At 38.4% G+C, this 24,190-nt stretch overlaps 1 non-coding gene across 1 annotated transcript; it reads right to left on the bottom strand.

Annotated features, from left to right (window-relative positions):
• Window positions 1-6,153: 6,153 nt before the first annotated feature.
• LOC107814337 (uncharacterized) lies at window positions 6,154-7,075 on the bottom strand. Its single transcript, XR_012701773.1, has 3 exons — window positions 6,734-7,075; window positions 6,554-6,633; window positions 6,154-6,372 (listed from the first exon to the last, which is right to left on the bottom strand). It is a non-coding gene; the product is annotated as an uncharacterized LOC107814337 (transcript).
• Window positions 7,076-24,190: the final 17,115 nt, after the last annotated feature.

Here is a 24,190-nt window from a genome sequence, read left to right on the forward strand (position 1 = left end):
TCATCCCGAAGTGTGGCCATATGCCCTAGAGAGAAGAATTTGACAATGAATTTCTTCGCCAACTCATCCTATGTATGGATGGAATGATTGGGCAATCTCTCTAACCAGTCCAATGTCTTTCCCGTAGAGAAAAGAAAAATAGCCTCAACCGCAGCGCGTCCTCGGAGACATTGGTTTGCTTGTTCCCCCGGCAAGTATCGACGAACCCATTAAGATGCTTGTAAGCATTTTGACTCGAAGCCCCGGTGAAGAATCCTCGTTTCTCAAGTAGTGTGAGCATCACATTAGTGATTTGGAAGTTGCCCGCCCTAATATGGGGCAGGACTATAGCACTTGAATAACTCTCATTCAGCAACACCCGATGACCTACCACTCTTGGTAGAGGTGGGGGAGGGACGGGAACATTATCATGAGGCGATCGGCCTCACCTATTTGCTTGAGGTTCAAGAGGAACCTCATCAACTTGGTCATCATCCACATCTTCCCCCATTGGCAAATTTCTTATGGGCTCGTTGTTGAGAGACATTCTCGTACCTAAAATCAATTCAAAAACAAAGTTAGTAACTCAGAAGGAAAAGAAGACAAATCACACAAAAACCTAGATATATAGCTAAATCTGTTTAAGTCCCCGACAACAGCGCCAAAATTTGATGTCGCCCAAACTCACACCCCAAATATAGGTTGTGAGGCATTCGAAGAAATAATAAAAACCCAACGCAAGTCGGGATCTAGTCCACAGGGAGTTAGATTTTGGATTAGGTATACACCTAGTGTAACTGTATGATGTGCCGCAAATTACACTTCCACATTTTCAATTGTCATTTCTACTTCTACTTTTAAGCTATTGAATGTAATTGTAGAGCTAAGAGACGATATTTTTGGTTTTGATTGTTTTTCAAGTTATGAAATATCTACGGCTGCGACTTCCGCCTAGTTGGTCACCTAACGGATTTAGAGCTTTAGGGCATGTTTGGTTGATCGAGATACAATATAGCAATCCCACTCAATTACTCACTCTAACTCTCGGTAGTTTGAGTGATTTTGCCCAATTTTGCTTTCTCAAGTCCAAACGGGTATTTCACAAAGCAAGAGATAAATGCTCTAGTTGGGTCTTACTATCTCTAGATTCGACCCTTTAATTGGGGTTATCAATTTCTTGAGTTCACCCCAATTCCTAGTTAGCCAAGTTTTCCTAGACTTAGTCTCTCTTTCTCAAGTAGAGACTAAGTCAAATAGGCATGAATCAATCTTTGCAACCATCAATTCTCAAATTCAAACAAGAACTAGGCTAAATATCATAAATTCAATCATAAATAAACCCTAAATCAATTACCCATTAAGTAACCATACTAGGGTTGGGTCACAACCCTAGCTAAGGGTTTAGCTACTCATGGAAAATGAAGAAATTAAAGAAGAAATTAAGATAGAATTCATACTACTTGATTAAGGAAATAAAATCTAAAATTTAAAAGCTAATCTAGTACGATGTTACCCAATACAGTAAATAAAAACGGCTCAGGTGCTCCCAACTTCCAAAACTAGATCTAAAAATAATAAAAAGTTCTATTTATATTAAGCTGAAAATATCTAATAAAATTGCCCCTGTAGAGGTTGTGCGGTTGCACAATTATGTGTGCAGTCCGCACATTGAGACTTGGCTTGACAAGTTCCAGTTCTGCGGCCGCACAATTCTGGGTTGCGACCGCACTCCTTCAACTTCTGCGAACTGCACATTTATGAGTGCGGCCGCACTCTTGATTTTGCGGTCGAGCAATTATAGTGCGGTCCGCACTTCTTGACCTTGGGCTTTGGCATTGTAGGACTTCTACGGACCGCATATTTCTGAGTGTGGCTGCGCTCTTGATTATGCGGCCGCACAAAAATGGTGCGATCCGCATTTCTTCTTGACCTTAAATCTCATCTCTCTGATCTTTATCTTCTGCGGCTGCACCAGAATTGTGCGGTCCGCACTTTGCAGAGCATTTCTTGTCAGAGGCATTCTTCATTATCTACGGTAGCACTCAATATTGTGCGGGCCGGCGTTGTGCCATTTTAGCCTCATTTTGGTCCTTGTCCAAAATTACTCCTTTTTGAGTTGATTTTTAGCTCTTTAGCTCATATTCTAACATTCCTGCAAGCAAACACATTTCATTAGTTTTCGGGAATACCTTTAAGCAATTTTGGTCTAAAACGAAAGTAAAAGAGAGCAAATAAGTAGTCAAAATCCCTACTTATCTTGTAGTAGGAGTACAATCGACCCAATGTACTCTATAAGTATCGAGCCTAACCTGGACAAGGATATGACAGGACACTCGCATTATTTAACCTGTACAAACATAGATATATGTACCAAACAACAATAAATAGAGATTTAGTATGGGCGGATGGGAGGGGACATGCGAAAAGGGAACAACATACGATAACTACAATAGGAATGACAACATAAGACAGTCGAATAAATACTCAACCAATGAAAATGGATAAACATAATGAATAAAGACGGCACGACATCACCAATCATGTTTTTACTCTCAACCTCACCATGAAACAATGATAATGGCACGGCATCACCCTTTGTGCTTTTACTCTTAACCTCTCCATGAAACGATAAATACAACTCGACATCACCTTTCGTGCTTGTACTCTCTTCCTCATTATGTATTAACCAATAAATGAACCAATAAATGTCACGGCATCACCCTTTCTGCTTTAACACTCTCCTTTACCATGTAGTAATGAATATAAAAATCTAGGGGATAGAATAAGCAAGAATAAACCTTACGTCAATAATGGTTCCTAAACCTCAACTTCAAAATACTCAACCATCACAATTATTTTATAAATGCGGAAAGAACAAGTAAGTAATAAACTCATCTAAGCATGGATATCATAATTAAAGAAGGCAATAAATTACAAGAAAACAAGTCACGTACGCATGCTCTAACCCAACAACAACGCATAAGTACTCGTCACCTCACATATACGTTGTACCCACACATTTAAACACGTCACAAATAGGCAAACAAGTCCTAATCCCTCAAGTCAAGGTTAACCACGACATGTAACTCACTCCGCAGTCAACTCGGAGCTCTACCGAGGCCTTTCCTCTAGAACTCGCCTCCAAACCAATCGTATCTAACCACAATCGACTCGATAACGTTAAATAATGCTAAAGAAATCAATTACAATACATAAAGTTAGGATTTCTACACTTTTCCCAAAAAGTCAAAAAAAGTTAACCCCGGCTCGCTTAGTCAAAACTCGAGGTTCGGACCAAAAACTCATTTATCCATTCATCCCTGAGCCTGATTATGTAATTAGTTTCAAAATCTGACCCCAAATTGAGTTCTAAATCCCGAATTTGCAAACCCTCCCCCCTCCAATTCTTCCCAAATCACTAGTTTTTTATAATGGAAGAACAAAGATTAAAACTAGAAATTAATGGGTGATGTTAGAAATGGAAGAAAACGAGTTAAAGTATACTAACCTATGAATTGGTGATGAATTTTCTCTTCAAAATCGCCTCTAGGTCGAGTTCTAATGAGAAGATGGTGAAAAATAAAGAAAATCATGTTTTTGGAACATTTAAGTCATTGGGCATCAAGCCTTCTTCGCGTTCGTAAAGGGCCTAACGCGATCACGAAGTGCAGCGGCTCAAGTAGCCTTCGCGTTCGCGAGGGAATGCACGCGTTCGCGATGATCTGTCCCCCCTGGCCATAGCGTTTGTGAGGATGTAATCACGTTCGCGTAGAACAAACCCCTACTCCTCTCCCAAACCCCTTACTCATCGCGTTCGTGTAGTGCTGGTCGCGTTTGCGAAGGGAGATCCCACCATTGCTTCGTATTCGCATCCTCAGCCTTGCGTTTGCATAGAGGTAAAAATGTACCCCAGCCCAGGTTACTCTTCGCAATCGCGAGAAAGGCTTCACGATCGCAAAGCACATGACACCAGATATAGCATAAACTAAAGTAACCAGAATTTTCTACGTCCAAAATACTCGTAGCCTATCTGAAACTCACCCGAGCCCACGGGGTTCCAAACCAAATATGCAAACAAGTCCAAAAATATTATATAAACTCGCACACATAATCAAAACACCAAAGTAACACCTAGAACTATGAATCGAACACCAAAATGAATGAACTTTTCAATAAAACTTAAAAACTTTCATTTTAAAAATCGGATGTCTGAATCACGTCAATTCAACTCTGTTTTGCACCAAATTTTGCAGACAAGTCATAAATACAACAATGAACCTATACCAAGCTCCAAAACCAAAATTCAAGTCCAGTAGCAACAAAGTCAAACTTTGGTCAAATTTATAAATTCTTTAAACCTTTAAACTTTAAATTTTTAACAAATTGCGATAACTCGAGTTAGGGACCTCGGAATTCGACTTTGGGCATATGTCCAAGTCCCAAAGTACGATACGGATCCACAAGGACCGTCAAAATACGGATCCAGGTTTGTTTGCTCAAAATGTTGACCGAAGTCAACTCAAATAAATTTTAAGGCACGATATCTCATTCTAATCAATTTTTCGCATAAAAGCCTTCCGAATAAAGACACGGATTGCGCACGTAAATCAAGGAAGGCTAAAAAGAGCTATGTGAGGTTTTGAAACATAAAATTAAGGGTTAAATCTGTAGATGACTTATAGGGTCATCACATAGCAATACCAAGGCTATTAATGCATGCATTAGCATTGTTAAAGACCAAATTATCCTTAAAGTCCTTTAAAGCTAAAGAATATGGAGGCCATTTTTGTAAACAAATAATTTTAAAAAAAATTATGCAATGGATTTGAATTTTTTATACACCACACTAAACAATTGATAAGAAATAATCTCTGCATAGCTAATGTTTGCATTACTAAACCATACACTACTAATACATGCATTACTAATACACCTTATTCAGCATTATTTTTATACACTCTACCAAACGACCCCCAAATAGGATGCGTAACTAATAATGCTTGTATTAATTATACATAAATTAAAAAAGTGTACCAAACAAGATATTACTAAAACATAAAGCTAATGCATACATTATTTTTTCTAATTTACACTACCAAACGACCTCTAATTAGTTAAATTAGACGTTAAGCGTCAATTTCACGAATGGCGTCATCATCATAGACTGGAAATTTATGTCACGGGTCAACACAACTGTGTATACCACTTTCGGTCTCTCCATGGAATTTGGACTACAAATTAAACAACATCGTTCAATAAGATATGAAGAAGGTAATACAAAATGTGTACGAGGCAACTTCTAATGTTAGAAAAACTAATTCTTAAATAATAATGGACTAAGAAATTTAAACATAGTGACATGAATTTATATATCTGATCTCAATTTGCTTGGGATTAAAACGTTGCTTTAAATGGGTTAGCTCATTTCAGTCTATTCAAAAGAGTGTTAATTATTTGAAAAACAACTTTCTAAAGAAAAATCAGGTTTTTTCTCAAAAATTGTTATTCAACCCAAACGTTAAGAAAGAAAATTATGTAATTTTTAGCAAAAAGTTGATATATTGTTTTTGCAAAATCCTTTTATTCAAATTTTAAAGCAAACCCTGAACTTTGTTATGATCTCATTTAGGGCTGTGCACGGATCGGATCTGATCGGATTTAGCATATTTCGGATTCGAATTTCGGATTTCGGATTTCGGATTCTGAAAAGGGCAATCCGAATCCGATCCGAATTAACATTGGATCGGATCGGATTTGAAACTTTGGATCGGATAAATTTTCGGATTGTCGGATCGGATTGTTAATTTTCAGAACTTCTTCGAAGTATATAAACAAATGTTGGAAATTACTTTCCAAATACAAATTGAGCAATCACTTTTCAAATACTTGTTTTAACTGTAAACTTCGAAATTAAGTACTTAACATTGTTACATGTAACCGAGTACACAACTGACTGAACTGAATGTTCAATTTACAGTACAAAATGATTTAAACTGAATGTTCAATTTACAGTACTGAATGTTCAATTTACAGTACTGAATGTTCAATTTACACTTTACAGTACACAACTGAGTACTGACTGAACTAAGTACTCATAAAAATTAATACCTGAAATTTTTCTGAAATTTAACACAACTGGACAGTAAACCAAAGTACCAAACTGAACACCCCAAAACAAAACACAATCAATTGTCTTTCAAACCAAATTTTCATAGCAAAATAAAACAAACCAAACTACTAAAGTCCCAACAGTTCTTTAAAATATTACACATAACAAAAGAGTTCCAAGTTCCATGTTTTGGGAAGCCGCAACAGTCAACACAAACCAGCAACTAGGCCAAATGTAGCTCTCAATCTCAGATTCTCAGTAGGACTGTGAGACAAGTTAAAAATCTGCAATTTCAAACAATACAAAGAGCATTTTCAGAGAAAGAGAAAGATAGCTCATGGTCCAGAAATACCTGTATAATACAAAGAGCTTGTATAATGAAATACATACAAAGATCATTTTCAGAGCAAGTGTATAATGAATCAATACAAAGATCATTTTCAGAGCAAGTGTATAATGAAATACCTGAGCTTGTAGCCTTGTACAACAAATGGAACATCACTATATGTCGACAATGCAAGGCTCTCTTCCCGTATTCATAAATTCTGTATAATAAGATAGTAACACAAGAAATTAGTTTAGAAGTAATCTAAATAAACATACAAATAAAGTATACATTAAACACAAGTAATAAGATAGGCTTACCAGCTTCAAGTTGTTCAAGATTATCTAAATCTTCTTCAATTTTAATCGAAGTTGTTGATTCATTACGAAGCCAATCTTGGACACACACAAGAGCTTGAACCAATCTAGGAGTCAATGAACTCCTAAATGGATCAAGTATGCGTCCGCCGGTGCTAAAGGCTGATTCTGAGGCAACACTAGAAATCGGAATGGCTAGCACATCACGTGCCATCTCAGCAAGAGTGGGAAATCTAGGTGAGTTCAACTTCCACCACCCCAGAATGTTAAACTTTTCATGGTCTTCCTCAACATCTTCACCCAAATATTTATCTAACTCCGTTTTAGAATCAACTCCGCCACATTTCTTATGTTGCTTTAAATCTAGCATGAATTTTGAGAGCAATGATGAAGAAGATGGAGAAGATGGACCAGAAGATGGAGAAGATGGAGAAAAAGTAGATGGACATGAACCAGAACCACCATTTTTCATTGGATACACATTAAACAAAGTATCCATGTATGTTTTCACATCCTCTTGTATTTTCAAACCTACTGTTTCTCCAAACATAGAACCAAGTGCAAATGAAAGAGTATTAAACTTATGGCGTGGATCAAGCACACATGAGATAAAAATCATTTTGTTCATCTTATGTGGATCCCCCCAATACTTGTCAAATTTTTCTTTCATATTCTTTGTCATTTCTCTCAAGAAAGCATCTTCATTTTGCATCAACTCTTTCAAAGAAGAATCAACAACACATATTTCAAGAAAGTGCACATTAGACGTAATATAAAGTGTACCTGATACTTTCAAGGTGAGTTCATAAAAAATTTTCAGAAACTTCACAATACGTCTTACACTATCCCAATCACTACTTAAAAGTGGACCTGCAGGTTGTCCATCCTCACAAATGCAGTTAGAAATACATGACATCAAACCATAATCAATATCACAATACTTTGTAAAGGCTTCCTCATAAACTGTAGCAACCTTCAACATCAAATATGTGGAGTTCCACCTAGTAGGAACATCCAAGCACAATGATTTTTTAGAAGTTATCCTATCAAGATCACAACATTCTTTAAACTTTTTCCATCTTGCGGGAGATTGTCTAATGTACCTAATAGCTTGTCTTATTCGTTCAACAGACACACTCTCATCTCTCAACCCATCTTGAACAACTAGATTGATGATGTGAGCCATACATCTCACATGAACATGCTTACCTTCCATCAAGTTAGTGTTCCATCTAGTAAATTGCTTGGATAACTCTCTAACCATCACATCATTAGAACTCGCATTATCAACTGTCACAGTAAATACTTTATCCACTCCCCATTCAAGTAAACACTTTGCAATACCACTAGCTAAATCTTGACCTTTATGACTAGTAATTGGACAAAAATTCAATATCCTTTTATGTAATTTCCAATTATTGTCAATGTAATGGGCTGTAACACACATATAATTAATTCTTTGAATTGAAGTCCATGTGTCAGTAGTAATACATATTCTCTGTTTTGATTCTTTAAGAATAGACTTCAAAGCAAGTCTAGCTTCATGGTAAATCTCAAGACAATCCCTAGTCATAGTAGTACGAGATGGAATATGAAATAAAGGTTGAAGACTTCTAACAAAGTCTCTAAATCCATCTTTTTCAACAGAAATAAAAGGAAGTTCATCTTTAATAATCATACGAGCTAAAGCCCTCCTACATGCCTCTTGATCAAATTTCCAAGGGATAACTGAAACATCACCTGTTAGACCTTGCGGCTGAAAACCTAATGTTGTCTGGCTACCTTCTGCCTTGTAGGGATTGGTCGGACATTTAGGAATATGCAATAACAAATTGCTTGTGCCGTTATGCTTAGTATCAGCTACATATTCTTCTGAACAAAACTTGCACCTCGCTTTTTTCACACCCTCGGAATCAGTGAACTTGTTGAAGTAGCGCCAAGCCATTGATCTTTCTTTAACCATTTTTCTTTTCTTTGAACCAGGTTCAGATTCAATGTTATTGGTTGTTGAATCTGAATCAGTTGAAGCATTACTTTCACCAACTGTTTCAACAATTTGAAGTTCATTCACTGTCTCTGTTTCGTTTTCCATCTACCAAAGGTCCAAAACAAACAAAAAAACTTAAATAAAATCAGAAATAGATGTTGTAATAGAAAAAAAAACTAAATAAAATCATAAATAGATGTTGTAATAAAATCATAATAGAAAATGAAAGAGATAAAAAACAGAACATAAAGACAAATCGATACATACATAAAAATTGAAAAAACAGTATGAACAATAGTAACTAATAGTGAAGAAGAAGATTACTTTACTGGCTTGATAGTTGAGACTTCGACACTGAGAGGACTGACTACTGAGTCACTGAGATAAAGAGTGAAGAAGAAGAGAGGCAGAACCGCGGAATCTAAGGCGACTGAACTCTGAACTCTGAAGAAGAGAGGCGGAACCGCGGAACAGTATGAACACTGAAGAAGAGAGGCGGTGCGGAACCCTGGACTGGTCAGTTCACTATGAACTTTGAAGAAGAGAGGCGGACTCACTGGTGAACGTACAGCTAGGGCTGGAGGTGAACGACTCAGTGGTGAACGAACAGCTAGGGCTCGGATACTAAGTGAAAGAGGCGGAAAAGAAGATTTAGGGTAGGAGAAATAGGAATAGTATTTAGGGTAGTATAGTACTATTAGTATAGTATACTAACTTAACCGGGTTAAGTTATTTAACCCTAAAGAATTTAACTATTTATATATAGGCCCATATAATTTCGGATTTCGGATCGGATCGGATTAAAATCATGCCAATCCGAATCCAATCCGAAAATCCGAAATTTTATAAAACATAATCTATATCCAATCCGAAAATCCGAAATCCGAAATCCGAAAATCCGAAATAGAGTATGTCGGATCGGATTTCGGATATCCGATCCAAATGCACAGCCCTAATCTCATTCACATTGTCCAGGGAAGATACTTGTTATTCTAAATGATCTATTACACTTGGGATTGTAATAGTTTTGTTTTTTGTCTTCTACTAATAAATTGAGCGTAAAATTCTTTCACACCTTACAGAGTCTTGCAGTCGAAAAAAATATTGTTGACTTTTTGTGCGCAAAGCAGAAGTCATGCGTAAACTGCCGGCAGAGGGAATATTCCTTGATATCTTGGTCTCCAGTCTCCACCACAAGTTATTATTTTGAGAATTCAGTGTACGCGTCATAACTACTACACGACCAATGAAGAAACAATCATACAAGGTTGTCGTAGCTAGGCAACATAAATAGTAATCTCCAGACAGCATATATATACAAGTGTACAAAGCCAGGTTGTTCAGTTATAATGTTATTCATCCTAACAACCGAAAGTCACGTATATGCTTAAATTTAAGGTTCAAAACAAAATAGTCTGCCCAATGTGTAAGAAAATCAACGAATACATGCAATGATTTTGAGATCGATTTGGCTCATGGGGTGGTTGTTATGTCTGTTTTCATCTAACCAGAAATTCACTGTTGGTCTGCCCATGTTACACAATAATAAACCCATTGTACTATATTGAAAAAGCATGTGCCTTAGTCCTCTCCCCCTACCAAAAACGAAATACCCCCCCCCCCCCCCCAAAACATGATACATATGTTAGGGCTTAGTGTGTGTATATATATATGTGTGTGATCTTTATACCCTCAAAACCTGATAACAATTGAATTTGTAAGTGGTTTTAAAAATACACGGATTAATTTGACACAGAGCAATAAATTGGATTAGATTAAACAAGTAAAGATAAAAATAAATTCAAACCACACGAGTAAGATAGTTTCAGCCTTAGTGAAATCATCCCTCTCGATCCGGGCTCACTGTTGTGAGCACATGATTTTTGCCTCACAAGAACTACTCCAAAAGAAATCACAAATAATTGTTTTCTTTGTGTGCAATTGTTGAATTTTCGGGGCATTTCGTCTGTACGTGTTCATTTTTATTCTAATTAAGGAAAAATACAAAAATAGGTAATGCAGATGCATATGCATTTAGGAATTAATATCACATTTTTTAGAATTATTTAATCATGGGTTTTATAAAAATGAAAAATACAAACAAAAATATATACATTTAGGAGTTGATTATAATATCCGGCATAAATGGGAAATCACAAAATGTGCATAGGTGCTTCTTGTCATTATGTTGATTTTATCATTTTAGGCATTAAAATAATATGTGTGTAATTTTTTATTGATTGTTACAATTCATTTAGAATTTTTGTTTAATTTTTAAAAAAATAGAAAATAGGTCATAAGGTGAAAAATCAGACCTGGACCTAAATCCAGGCCCAAACAAAAAAATTTATCCCCCCCCACAGCCCAATCCAAACACCCCAGGTCCGGTCCAACTCAGGAGTAAACCAAACGACGACGTTTGGTCATCTTTCATCAAGGGCCGTTGGATTAAATCAATCCAACGGCTGATATTCCACACCCTTACCCGTAACCCCTACCCGACCCATTGCCCGGGCCGACCCATTCCCCAACTAAACCAAAACGACACCGTTCCTGTAAGTGGATAGATCCTGGCCATCTATTCTGCCTGATCTAACGGCCTAGATTAATTCACCCCTTCCCTATATAAGCCTCAAATTCATATCCCGGCCCCCTAACTAAGCACCCCCCCTCTCCTGTTCATCATCGTCTTCAGACGATACCCCCAAAACCCTAGCCTCCCTAACTCCCCCTCGCCTGAAACCCGGCGGCAACAACGCCGCCGGCCACCACCTTAACACCCCTGAACCCCCTGACCATCCTCTATCCGAATATGATAACCACTAAGATCAAATCTTCCTGTAGTGGCTCGAATCTTCATTTGAAGATTCGAGCCAAACTCAGATCCAAACCAACCAGCCCCTAATTAACACCATAGCACCCCCTAACCTGCCTCGTTATGGATCTGTTGTTCGTTTGGCTCGAATCACCTCAGAGCTTCTCGAATCTTCATTTGAAGATTCGAGCCAAACATGAACTCACCTAGATCTGTCTCAAATTCACACCCAATGACCCCTAGGCCTCCCTCACTCCTAAGGCATCTTTGGTTCCCTTCGAATCTGCCTAGAATTGGTCGAACCCTAAATCTGAGAAAAAGTGAAACCCTAAAATGCCAACTCGTGGAATTTGTCTGAATTAAGTGAGGGATTGAGGTCTAAGAGACTTTAATCGAGGTATTCTTCGAATAAAGTCTGTTCAGCCTCAAAAGGTCCGAATCCAAGTTGAGACTGTGTCCGTATAAATTTGAAGATTCAGAGGTATTTTTCTTACTTATTTTTGTATCCTATGTGTATATTGTTGCTTGTTTAATTAGTCTGTGTAATTTTCCCATCTTTTATTTTGATTCTGTCTCATACCCGTTTATTTGATCAAATAATGGCATTATTTCTGTTTGTTGTGATTGTTTACAATGTGTGTAATTGACTCGATTAAGTTCGTCGATTAGTTATATTATGAATTCCCGTTTCTGATAATGCTGATTGAAACAATCTGTTTATCTATTTATAAATTGGTTGTTGACAATTATTGTAGATAGTCAGTTTATTAGTATTTGTCAGTTAAATCATGCTTGTTTGTAAATCAATGAGTCCGTCAAATGGATGTTGTGTGTGTGTTGATTTCTGGGCAGTTAGTTTCAGGGCATTGTCAATATACTGACAATGCTCCTGCATTTGTTTGATCTTAGTTCGATTTTCAATTTCAGTTTAAATTATTCTGTTGAGTTATGTTAATGTGATGTTGGGTTTGAATTTAGTTTTACAAATGTTGGTTAGATATAATTGGGTTAGAAGGTTGCATTTTTAGTTAGGATTCAGTCCAAACTTGTTGCTGTTGGTAGAAGCTGTAGTTCAAGGGTATTTCAGGGGGCAATCTGGGAATGGAAAAAGTAAGAAGAATATGTTAGTATTAGTATGTTCTAGTGGACTATTAAGGGTTTTAATTTAATGGGATAATGGGAAACAAAAGGTAATGCAGGGGGCTGAAAATAGGGGAAAAGGTATCCTTAGTGGTTTGGTCATTAGAAAAACAGCCTTAGTGTTATTTGAGTGGGGATTTCTGATTTTTAAAGCAAAAAGGGGTCCGGACAGTAGGCTGCTAGAAGGGGGGAAAGACCTGTATAAGATAGAGGAGTTGGGACTGATTTTAAGGAGGGAGATAGAGAAAAAGAACCAGAGTGGATAGTGAGAGAGAACCATATAGAGAATAAGAGAATAGACAGAAGGAAAAACTGGATAGAGGAAAGAAAGAGAGAACTGGGAGATATAGAAAAACTGGACAGAAACAAAAGAAAGAAAGGAAATCTGCATTTGAATCTGAAAAATAGACAAAGAAAAAAAAAATAGAAAAAAGAGAATCAAATAGAGGGAAACAAAATCTGAAACAGATAGAGAAGAAAGAAAGAAAATCTGAAACATTGTTTTCTTGAATCTGTCCGGGTTTGTTTGTTGATATTGTTTGGTTTAAATCTGAAATTTTTCTTAAAATTCTGTTACTGCTCGTCTGGTTCCAAGGGTCTTGTTATTTTGCTCAAATCTGCTGAGTTATTTGGCATTTTCTGCTGATTTTGTTGTTGCTAGTACTGCTGAAATTTGCCTCTTTTACCCTCATTTCCAGGTATATATTTTTAGACTCGTGTTGTGGAAAGCTTCAACATTTCCAAATAAATGAAGTTTGGAATTATAATTATGTCTTTTACTCGTTTAAATCTATTAGTTTAAATTTCAGTTTTGTTTCAGTTGGTTAATATAGTAGTATGCTTGACATGATGACTATTAGTTAATTATTCCCTTTTGAAGTTCGTATAAACGTTGTAATAATGTTATCTATTTCAGAATTTCATTAAATATAAGTTATGTTCGAATTGTCAAGATAGGGAATATGGCAGAAAGTTGGCCATTAATTAAATCTTGTGATATTGTTAGCTAAGTAAAGAATAGTATAGAAATATCAAAAAACTATATTATTAGCCTATTTTGTCAAATATCCGATTTTGTTTAAGGCTAGATAATGTTAGTTGTATTTCGTTCATATATGGCATAATAGCGGTTATGTGAATAGCCATGGTGGAAATGTGAATTGATATAATCCGTCACGTTTACGATGTTGGAATATGATGAATGGTTCAGATGTACCACTACGTTGCATGCGATGCCATTTTATTGAGTCAATTTGTATAATAGTTCTCTTTCTTATCAACTTGATTTTATCTATCATCATAAACAAATTAACCAAACAATTATAACTTTGGACTAAAAACAAGTATATGAGAAGGAGGTGGGATTTATAAGTACGAATTGCAACATTTTATGTCAAAGATATGTAGAAATAGAGTTCGCACTAAATATAACAATGAAAATTCTTCGGAAACTATTAATTTGTTTATCAAATTAATTCTTTTCCCAGTTTTGTATGTAATTCGCTTTTTGGGTATACTAATGTTGTATTCACGATAAAAATGGTAGTTTTAGTTACATGTTGTTTGTTTTTCCATATCATTAATTCTTTAAAATTTGAATAGTTTTGAGGTATATAATTCATACGCGTAAAATAAGACTTGCGGTCAACACATAATAAATTTTGAATTCTTTTTTTCAAGAAAATTTGAGGACGTCCAAATCAGTGTTTCTCTATGACCTTCATATTTAAAAATAGATGGATGTAATAAACATTTGTAGAGAATTTATAAAGAATATTTTGTGTAATTAGGGATGCGTTCGCGTGACCTGATTATACTTCTAAAGGCAATTCGAATTATGCGTTCGCGCAACCCCAAGCAAACTTTTAATAAAAGAGGTTCTTCGGAGGATGTTAAATTAAATCCGAAATGTGCAGTTCACTATTTAATCATACAAGAGTGACGATGTTTTTAACTTTATTTTTAAGCACAATTTCGAACATAAGTTTTTATATAATAAAAATATGCAAAAAATAATATTATCAATCATATCGTGTACACGTATGCGTGACACGATTCTTCACGTTTATAAAATATATATAACACGAATACACGTACGTGCGATTCGTTTAAGGGTTTATAATTATAAACAATCTAAGGCGGTAACGAGTCATATAACAACAAAAAATGTATTTAGTAAATCAAGATAATTAAGCCAAGTATAAAAATGGTTAAGCGACCGTGCTAGAACCACGAAATTCGGGAATGCCTAACACCTTCTCCCGAATTAACAGAATTCCTTACTCGGATTTCTGGTTCGCAGAATGACAAACAGAGTCATATTCTCCTCGATTCGGGATTAAAACCGGTGACTTGGGACGCCATAAAATTCCCAGGTGGCGACTCTGAAATAAATAAACAAATCCCGTTTCGACTGTCCTTTAATTGGAGAAAACTCCTTAGCACCCTCGCGGGGGCGGAAAAAGGAGGTGTGACAGCTCTGGCAACTCTGCTGGGGACGATAATGTTAACCCAGAACCACTGGTTCAGGGTTTAAGAATTCGAGCTTAAAATAACTATTATAGCTGGCTTTATTTATTATCTGATTTTTACATGTTTATGCTTAATGTGCTAAATGATGCTTTTGCCGCTTTAATATTATTTGAATTGTGTATATAAAACTACTACGAAAACCCTCATTCTTCTGAGTCTTCTAAAAATATGGTGCACACGTGCGCGTGGCCCACCTTTCTGTTAAAGTCATACCAAATAAGACGAAGTTGGGACAAGTAACTAGGCCGGGTAGACTTTAGTGCTCCCGGTACGTTGCCCCCACTTCGGCTTGAACTGTCCGTTTGGGTAAGCCAGGTCTAGAACAATCTGCCTCAGGTTTTTCACTTAGAATAACTCAGCCATGTACCGGATCCCTAGTAGGAAAGTCTATTTGCATCATGTGCATTTGGCCTTGGAGACTCAACACAGGGGTTGGGTCTGTCTAGGACAGGTGAACCCGAAATAAAAAGACCATCCTGATGCATCCTACTTGCTACTTGTGCATTCATTTGCCTCGGATTTGCTTGTTGACCAGCTTAATTAAAAAAAAATCATTGTGAGAGCCGAAGAATAAAATGAGTTGTTTTAGAAAATTCCCCAAAAAACAGTTTTAAGTTTTGAAAAAAGAAGTGTTAAATAAAAAAAATAATATATATATATATATATATAAAACGATTTTTTTTATGAGTGTCTGTTTTCAAAACGAGTCTTGATTTTATTAAAATGAATCGCAGATACAAAATGAGCACCACCCAAAACCCGCCATCCGCAAATGCAGATGAGTTTCTATTTCGGCTTCAGATGTGGTGGCATGAGTTAGGAGAAGATGGTCAAAAATGGGTCATTAAACATTTGGAAACTCTCACAGATATTATGAAAATTAACCCACGTGATGATTTGATTGCGGCATTGGTAACTTTTTGGGACCCTATTCACAATGTCTTTCGCTTCTCTGATTTCGAGCTTACTCCTACATTAGAAGAGATAGTTGGATATGCCGGTTTTGCTGGAGAGTTAAGAAACCAAAGTCTTATATTCCCAAAAGCTCCCTCAGTGCATCGATTCTTTGGGCTTCTGAACATCAGTAATCAAATCAGAAAAAGCAATGTTATCAACGGGTGTTGTTCTTTCAACTTCCTATATTCAAGGTTCGAAAAGCCAGATGGATTTGAAATTCATGAGAAGGGCCTTACTAACAAGCAGAACAGAGACACCTGGCAGATTCACCGTCGCTTCGCTTTCATGGTGGCTTTTCTAGGAATCATGGTCTTCCCAAACAAAGAACGAACAATTGATATTCGCACAGCGAAAGTCGTGCAGGTCCTCACTACCAAGGAAAGTCACACCCTGGCCCCGATCATTCTCTCAGACATTTATCGGGCATTGACTTTATGTAAATCAGGGGCAAAGGTATTCGAAGGGTGCAAAATTTTGTTGCAAATGTGGATGATTGAACATCTCCAACATTACCCCAAATTCATACAGTATGGTCCAAGTCATGATAATTTCATCGAGAGTTATGAAGAAAGAATAAAAGATTATAAGTCACCAGAAGGGGTCGAAGCCTAGGTATCTCATCTAAGATCTTTAACGGCAAGTCAAATTGAGTGGACTTTGGGATGGCTCCCGGTAAGGGAAGTGATACACATGTCAACCTCGAATAGTTATTTGCTACTATTGGGATTGAGAAGCATCCAGCCATATGCGCCACAAAGAGTTCTAAGACAATTAGGGAGATACCAAGTAGTTCCCGATGATGAAGATTTGAGTATGCAAGTAATCGAGTTACACCCTGAAGCCACTCTTCCCGAAGCTTTAATTCAGCAGATATGGAATGGATGTCGATACTTGAAAGATGATACTCAAGTTCCAGACACTACAAAGGGAGAGATAAATCCAGGATATGCAAGGTGGTTTGAGAAACGGTCCCGCGTGGATGATGCATCAGAACCTGATCTAAGAAGGCCAACAAAAAGACCCCATGTTCAAACCTTTAACGATAAAATCCATGAGCGGCTGATGTGGGGAGAAAAGGAAAAGGGGTACAAAGCGACTATCCACGCCTTAAAGGAAAATCTGAGGAGCCTCAGTTTGGAGAAATATTTGCAAGCGCAAGAAGCAGAAGGCGAGAAGAAGAGTCTAGCTTGTGAGAATAAAAATCTTCACGCTCAATTTCAAAAAATGAAGAAAGCTTCTGAAACACCGATGAGGAGTTGGAAGGATCAAAAAATCATCGCCAATCTTTTGGAAAAAATGCAAGATTGCGATTCCATTTCGGCAAAAACCAAAAAGGCGTTGAACAAAGCTAAAGAAAGAATCCAACAATTAAACGAAGAGGCCAGATCTAATAAGGAACGCCAAGTAAGGCAATCCGAAGAAGACAGGGCACAATTCAAGAAGGAAAAAGACCGTTGGATACATTCAGAAGCCCAACTTCATACACAACTGGAAGAAGCAAGAAGATACAACAGAGAACATCAGCACGCAGACATCAACAGAGAAAGAGCACAGGCAAGACTCGATCAGGCCAGACTCCGAGCTCAATTAGAGTTAGCTTTAGATCGTGAAGACCGTATCAGAGATATAGCCACCACTCGCCAACAACAACTGCAAAACCAAGACCAACGTCTCCAAGATTTCAGGGCAAAAATCCATGATTTAGCGGTTTACACCTCTCAAAGTTATGTAAACTGCCAAGGAATGGATTATGAAAGGTTTATAGAACACGCACCTATTTTTGCCCGTCATCTGGCAATAGAGTTAGAACGAATGTATCGTACGCTGGGAGGTCATCCGGGTCAAGCCCCACCATGAGCAAATGATCCAATGATTGAAAACAAAAGTAGAGAGTGGAGCATGTTCACAACTATTGAGAGTTATGTCTTTTGTTTGATTTGGGTTTGTGTCGAGTTTTGAACCATTTTTATAATGTTTTTCAAATGAAATGTTTGTTCCATCTTTGTAAAATAAATAAAAGTGTTGTCAAATTGCTTACCGTACGAACTACGCAAAGTCTGATTCATGCGGGGGCATGATACGTAGGCAATCTCTATAAGATTCGACCACAATCATAAAAGAATAAAATAAAGAGTGACAATAAAAAGAAAGGCCAAGAAAAGCTGGGATGACACAAGCAGCCGAACAAATGCATAATAGAAAAGGGTTATTTGTCTGGGAACATTGCATCTCAACGTGTAATTATATGTGTTAAACTCTCAAAACTAACAAGTTTGCTCATTTCCAGAATTCAAGCAGTTAGTTTCTCTAAGAGTATACTGGCATATTATCATTATCACACGAGATCAAAAGGACCAATACCCGAAAGTATATCTATCCCGTATGTCGACATAGGTATTGAGATAGAGGAGATAGATGTCGGTAAAATGAAAGAAGAGATGCTTAAAATCAAGCAACAAATGGCTGAGATGTACCGGGCCTGGTCTACAAGGCAATCACCCCCATCTTACCCAGCTAACCCTGCTCAATCACTAGCCCAAACTCAGGATAATCTTACCACTGAACTATCCCCAAATTTCCCCATCTACCAATACTACCGAGGCACCACCTCTCAGACACCGCAGTCTCCACCTCCCAAACCAGTTCCATACCTTCCTCCACCAGTAACTCCTGTTTTTGTAGCACCTCCCCCGGCTACATTCCACAAATCTCCTAGTGAGCCTATATTCCAGGCCCAGGACAACCAATACTACCCTCCGGAGCCCACCTTCAAAGCCTCCGAAATCCATTCATCTACTCCTCGTTTTGACCTCCCAACCAAAATTGACAAGCCAGTCAAAAATGCTGAACAAGAAGAGATGTTCAGGAAGGTCAAAAGCCTAGAACAAATCGTTCTGAGACATGCGAGGGTTAGGAGGGCAGGTCAGTGTGGCCTACAAGGATTTATGCTTGTTCCCAAATGTGCAATTGCTAGTTGGTTTCAAGATGCCCAAATTTGACCTATACAATGGGCACGGCGATCCAGTAGCTCACTTAAGGGGTTTCTGCAGCAAGATGCGAGGAGCCGGGGGAAGAGACGAATTATTAATGGCTTACTTCAGTCAAAGTTTGAGCGGATCAGCTTTGGAGTGGTATACGCGCCAGGACCATGGGAGATGGTACACCTGGGATGACCTGGCACAGGCATTTGCTTACCACTTCCAATACAATCTGGAAATCATCCCAGATCGACTATCTTTGACAAAATTTGAGAAAAAACACAATGAAAGTTTTAGAGAGTATGGTTTCCGGTGAAGGGAACAGGCCGCAAGGGTGGATCCTCCTATGAAGGAAAGTGAAATGGTAGACTACTTCCTACAAGCCCTGGAGCCAACTTCATATGCCCATTTGGTTTCAGCGGTAGGAAAATCATTCAACGAAGTAGTGAAGATGGGAGGTATGGTGGAGGAAGGCCTTAAGAAAAATAAAATCATGAGTTATTCGGCTATTAAGGCGACTACTCAAGCTATTCAAGGCGGAGTAGGAGGAATTGGAAGAAGAAAAGGGAGGAAGCAGCGGTGATTGATTCAGGAACTTGGTCGGGATCCGGAGGTTCACCTCATTACTACAATCAACATCGATCCCATCAATCAACTTACCACCACAATTCACCCCAACACTACTATCACCCGTCGGAACCTCATTTTTCCATCAATCATGCACAAGCATACAATCAACCACCTGCCCACGCTCATTGGCGTGCCCCTGTCATACCAAGTACTTACCCACGAACTTACCCTGGACCAGGTTTCAGGCCTAATCAGGTATTCAGGGGTGAAAGGGTACAGAAGAAGAAAACCTTCACTCCATTGGGTAAATCCTACACTAGTCTGTTCCACAGGTTGAGACAGCTAGACATGCTAAGGCCGATACAATCCAAGCTGCCCAATCCTCCTCCAAAGAATCTGGACTACACAATAAGCTGTGAGTATTGTTCTGGTACACCAGGCCATGATACGGAAAAGTGCTGGCATTTGAAGAATGCAATACAAGAGCTGATTGATACTAAAAAAATTGAAGTTCAAACCCCTGAAGCTCCCAATATCAACAGAAATCCAATGCCAGCCCATCAGGAGGCCAATATGATAGAAATAGTACGGGCTGATGGGAAACAAAGAAGCCATCGCAAACCGTCATGATGATTAGGTCTCATGAAGCCAAGCTAGATGAGCAGCTAACAGAGGAGAAGTCGGTACCTAAGCAGAACAAAAAGGGTGATGAACCATCTGTGATATTTGAGAAGGGATCTTCGAGCAAAATTGCCACGAAGCAAGAAGGATCAAAAGTGATTGTACCAGGGGTCGCCAGCAAACCCATTGTAGTCATTGAAGGAGCCCGTGTAGATCGGGTTATTATCAAACCTGTAACCCAGTTACCGGTGATAAACAACAAGGCCATTCCATGGAACTATGAACGGGTGACAGTAATGTACAAAGGAAAAGAAGTCAAGGAAGAAGTCTGTGAGGTGCAAGGCTTGACTCATTTGGGAAGATGTTTCACTCCCGAGGAGTTAAGAAAAACTAAAAATAATCCAACACCAATAAAGAAAGTTGTGACAGAAGAAGAAGCGGAAGAATTTTTGAGAAAGATGAAGCTCCATGACTATTCTGTTGTGGATCAATTGAAAAAGACGCCCGCTCAAATTTCATTATTGTCATTACTGATCCATTCAGAGGAGCACCGTCAAGCTTTGATGAAAATCCTGAATGAGGCACACGTTCCTGATAAGATCTCCGTGAATCATTTGGGAAAAATAGCCAACAGAATCTTTGAGGCAAACAGAATCACATTTTCTGATGATGAACTGCATGTGGAAGGTACTGAGCACAACAGAGCTCTTTACCTCACGTTGAAATGTGAAAACTCCGTAGTAACCCGGGTGTTGGTTGACAACGGGTCAAGCGCAAACATCTGCCCTCTCTCGACTCTGAGCAAGTTAAAAATAAAAGAGGAGAGGATCCAGAAGAATAGTATTTGCGTACGGGGGTTTGACGGTGCAAGCAGAGATTCATTTGGCGACATAGTACTGGAACTGACAATAGGGCCAGTTGAATTCACAATAGAGTTTCAAGTGTTGGATATAACTGTTTCCTATAATTTGCTATTGGGTCGACCATGGATCCATGCGGCTAAAGCAGTCCCGTCAACGCTACATCAGGTGATCAAGTTTGAATGGGATAAACAGGAAATAGTTGTGCATGGGGAAGACAGTTTAAATGCTCACAGCGGTGCCATTGTACCGGTCGAAGGAATAGAAAGTGACCAGGGACCATGGGTCTACCAGGTTTCCGACACAATGTCGGTAGAAAAAATTCCAGAGGGGAAGTACCTTCCAAATCCAAAGATAACCTCTGCATCAGTCATGGTAGCCTATGAAATGTTAAAGAATGGTTTTGTACCCGGCAAAGGTTTGGGCTCATCTTTGCAAGGCATTATACAACCAGTATCTCTCCCCGAGAACTGGGGAACTTTTGGTTTAGGATTCATGCCCACCGTCACAGACGTGAGAAAATCCAAGAAGCCAAAACAGAAGGCATGGGTCCTTCCAAAGCCAGTCCCACATCTATCAAAATCTTTTGTCAAGTCCGGTACCAGAAATCACCTGATAACAACAATTCCTAAATCCATGATTAATCCTGAGGAGGAATTAATTGAAAGATTCAAAAAGTTGTTTGACGATGTGAACATGGTGGAAAGCAGTGAAGGTTCTAGCGACGCAGAAGTGCAATTCGTCGGGCCAAAGACAAGGCTTAATAATTGGAAAGCCACTCCTCTCCCCATTCGAAAGGAGTCTTGGTAGTTTATTTTGATTTTCCTTCAGTTTGTTTGGGTTACCTCAGGGTTGTAATCCCGATGTTTATCTTACAGTTTGTTTGAAGTGTGCAAACCTTGTTATCTTTCATCATCCAATAAAATACAGTTTCCTTTTCATTATCATTCGTGATAGTTTTCTTTTTCTTTTTCTTCTTTTCTGTACAGTTCTTTTTACGCTGGCTCTAGTGATATGGCATGCATGAGGAATCCTCAGCTCAGTATTAAAAATCAATCTGGTTCCAAAATAATAATTCAAGAAGTATATTGTGATTACGAGTCAGAATATGATGAGGATGAGGCTTTCGAAGAGATTAGTAAAGAGTTAATTCATTTTGAGGAAAAAACCAAACCTAACCTGAGTGATACCGAAGACATCAACATAGGGGACACGAATAATATCCGAGAAACTAAAATAAGTGTCCATCTCGAACCAAAGATCCGAGAAGAGTTAATTAAAGCACTCATAGAATTCAAAGATGTTTTTGCATGGTCATATGATGACATGCCAGGTTTGAGCACTGATTTAGTGGTTCACAAATTGCCTACTGATCCAATGGTGTCTCCTGTCAAGCAAAAGTTGAGAAAGTTCAAGCCTGATATGAGTGTGAGAATTAAAGAAGAAATCACCAAACAGTTGGAGGCAAAGGTCATTCGAGTCACTCGATATCCTGTTTGGTTGGCTAATATCGTTCCTGTGCCAAAGAAAGACGGCAAAATTAGAGTATACGTCGACTACCGCAATCTCAACAAAGCAAGTCCGAAGGATAACTTCCCATTGCCCAATATCCATATTTTGATCGATAACTGTGCCAAGAATGAGATAGGATCTTTTGTGAATTGTTATGCCGGGTATCATCAAATTCTAATGGATGAAGAAGATGCAGAGAAGACGACATTCATCACACCATGGGGAACTTATTGCTACCGGGTAATGCCCTTTGGTTTAAAGAACGCCGGGGTAACTTACATGAGAGCAATGACCACGGTGTTTCATGATATGATACATAAGGAGATTGAGGTATACGTGGACGATATGATCATAAAATCAAAGCATCAGGACGACCACGTTGGGGATTTGAGGAAATTCTTCTTTAGACTTCGCAGGTACAACCTCAAGCTTAACCCTGCCAAGTACGCATTTGGTGTTCCATCTGGAAAGCTATTGGGATTCATAGTCAGTCGGCGAGGCATCGAGCTAGACCCATCAAAGATCAAAGTCATCCAAGAATTGCCACCTCCAAGGAACAAAACTGAAGTAATGAGTTTGTTAGGGAGGTTGAATTACATCAGCAGGTTTATTGCTCAGCTCACGATAACCTGTGAGCCTATTTTCAAATTGTTGAAGAAAGATGTTGCGGTCAAGTAGACTGATGAGTGTCAAGAAGCATTCGATAAGATAAAAGGATACTTGTCAAATCCACCCGTGCTGGTTCCGCCAGAGCCAGGAAGACCTTTGATTCTTTACTTGACGTTCTTGGAAAATTCCTTTGGTTGTGTATTGGGACAGCATGACCTCACCGGCAGAAAAGAACAGGCCATCTACTACCTTAGCAAGAAATTCACAGCTTATGAGGTTAAGTACACTCATCTGGAAAGGACATGTTGCGCCCTAACTTGGGTAGCTCAGAAATTGAAACACTATTTGTCATCCTACACTACTTACCTCATTTCGCGTCTGGATCCGTTGAAATATATTTTTCAAAAACCTATGCCAACGGGGAGACTTGCAAAGTGGCAGATATTGCTCACATAATTTGACATCATCTATGTGACTCGGACTGCAATGAAAGCCCAAGCATTGGCCGATCATTTAGCCGAAAACCCGGTCGACGAGGAGTACGAGCCATTGAAAACCTATTTTCCCGATGAAGAAATAATGCATATCGGTGAGATGGAACAAATTGAAAAACCTGGCTGGAAACTTTTCTTTGATGGGGCCACTAACATGAAAGGAGTCGGGATAGGAGCTGTAATAATTTCTGAAACCGAACATCACTATCCTGTTACGGCTCAACTTCGATTTTATTGCACCAATAATATGGCTGAGTATGAAGCTTGTATTTTGGGGTTAAGGCTAGCTGCGGACATGGGTATCCAAGAAATCTTGGTTTTGAGGGATTCGGATCTTCTGGTACATCAAATTCAAGGAGAATGGGAAACACGAGACCTGAAGCTC

This window comes from Nicotiana tabacum, chromosome 18 (genome assembly GCF_000715075.1).
Source record: "Nicotiana tabacum cultivar K326 chromosome 18, ASM71507v2, whole genome shotgun sequence".
NCBI classification, from domain to species: Eukaryota; Viridiplantae; Streptophyta; class Magnoliopsida; order Solanales; family Solanaceae; genus Nicotiana; species Nicotiana tabacum.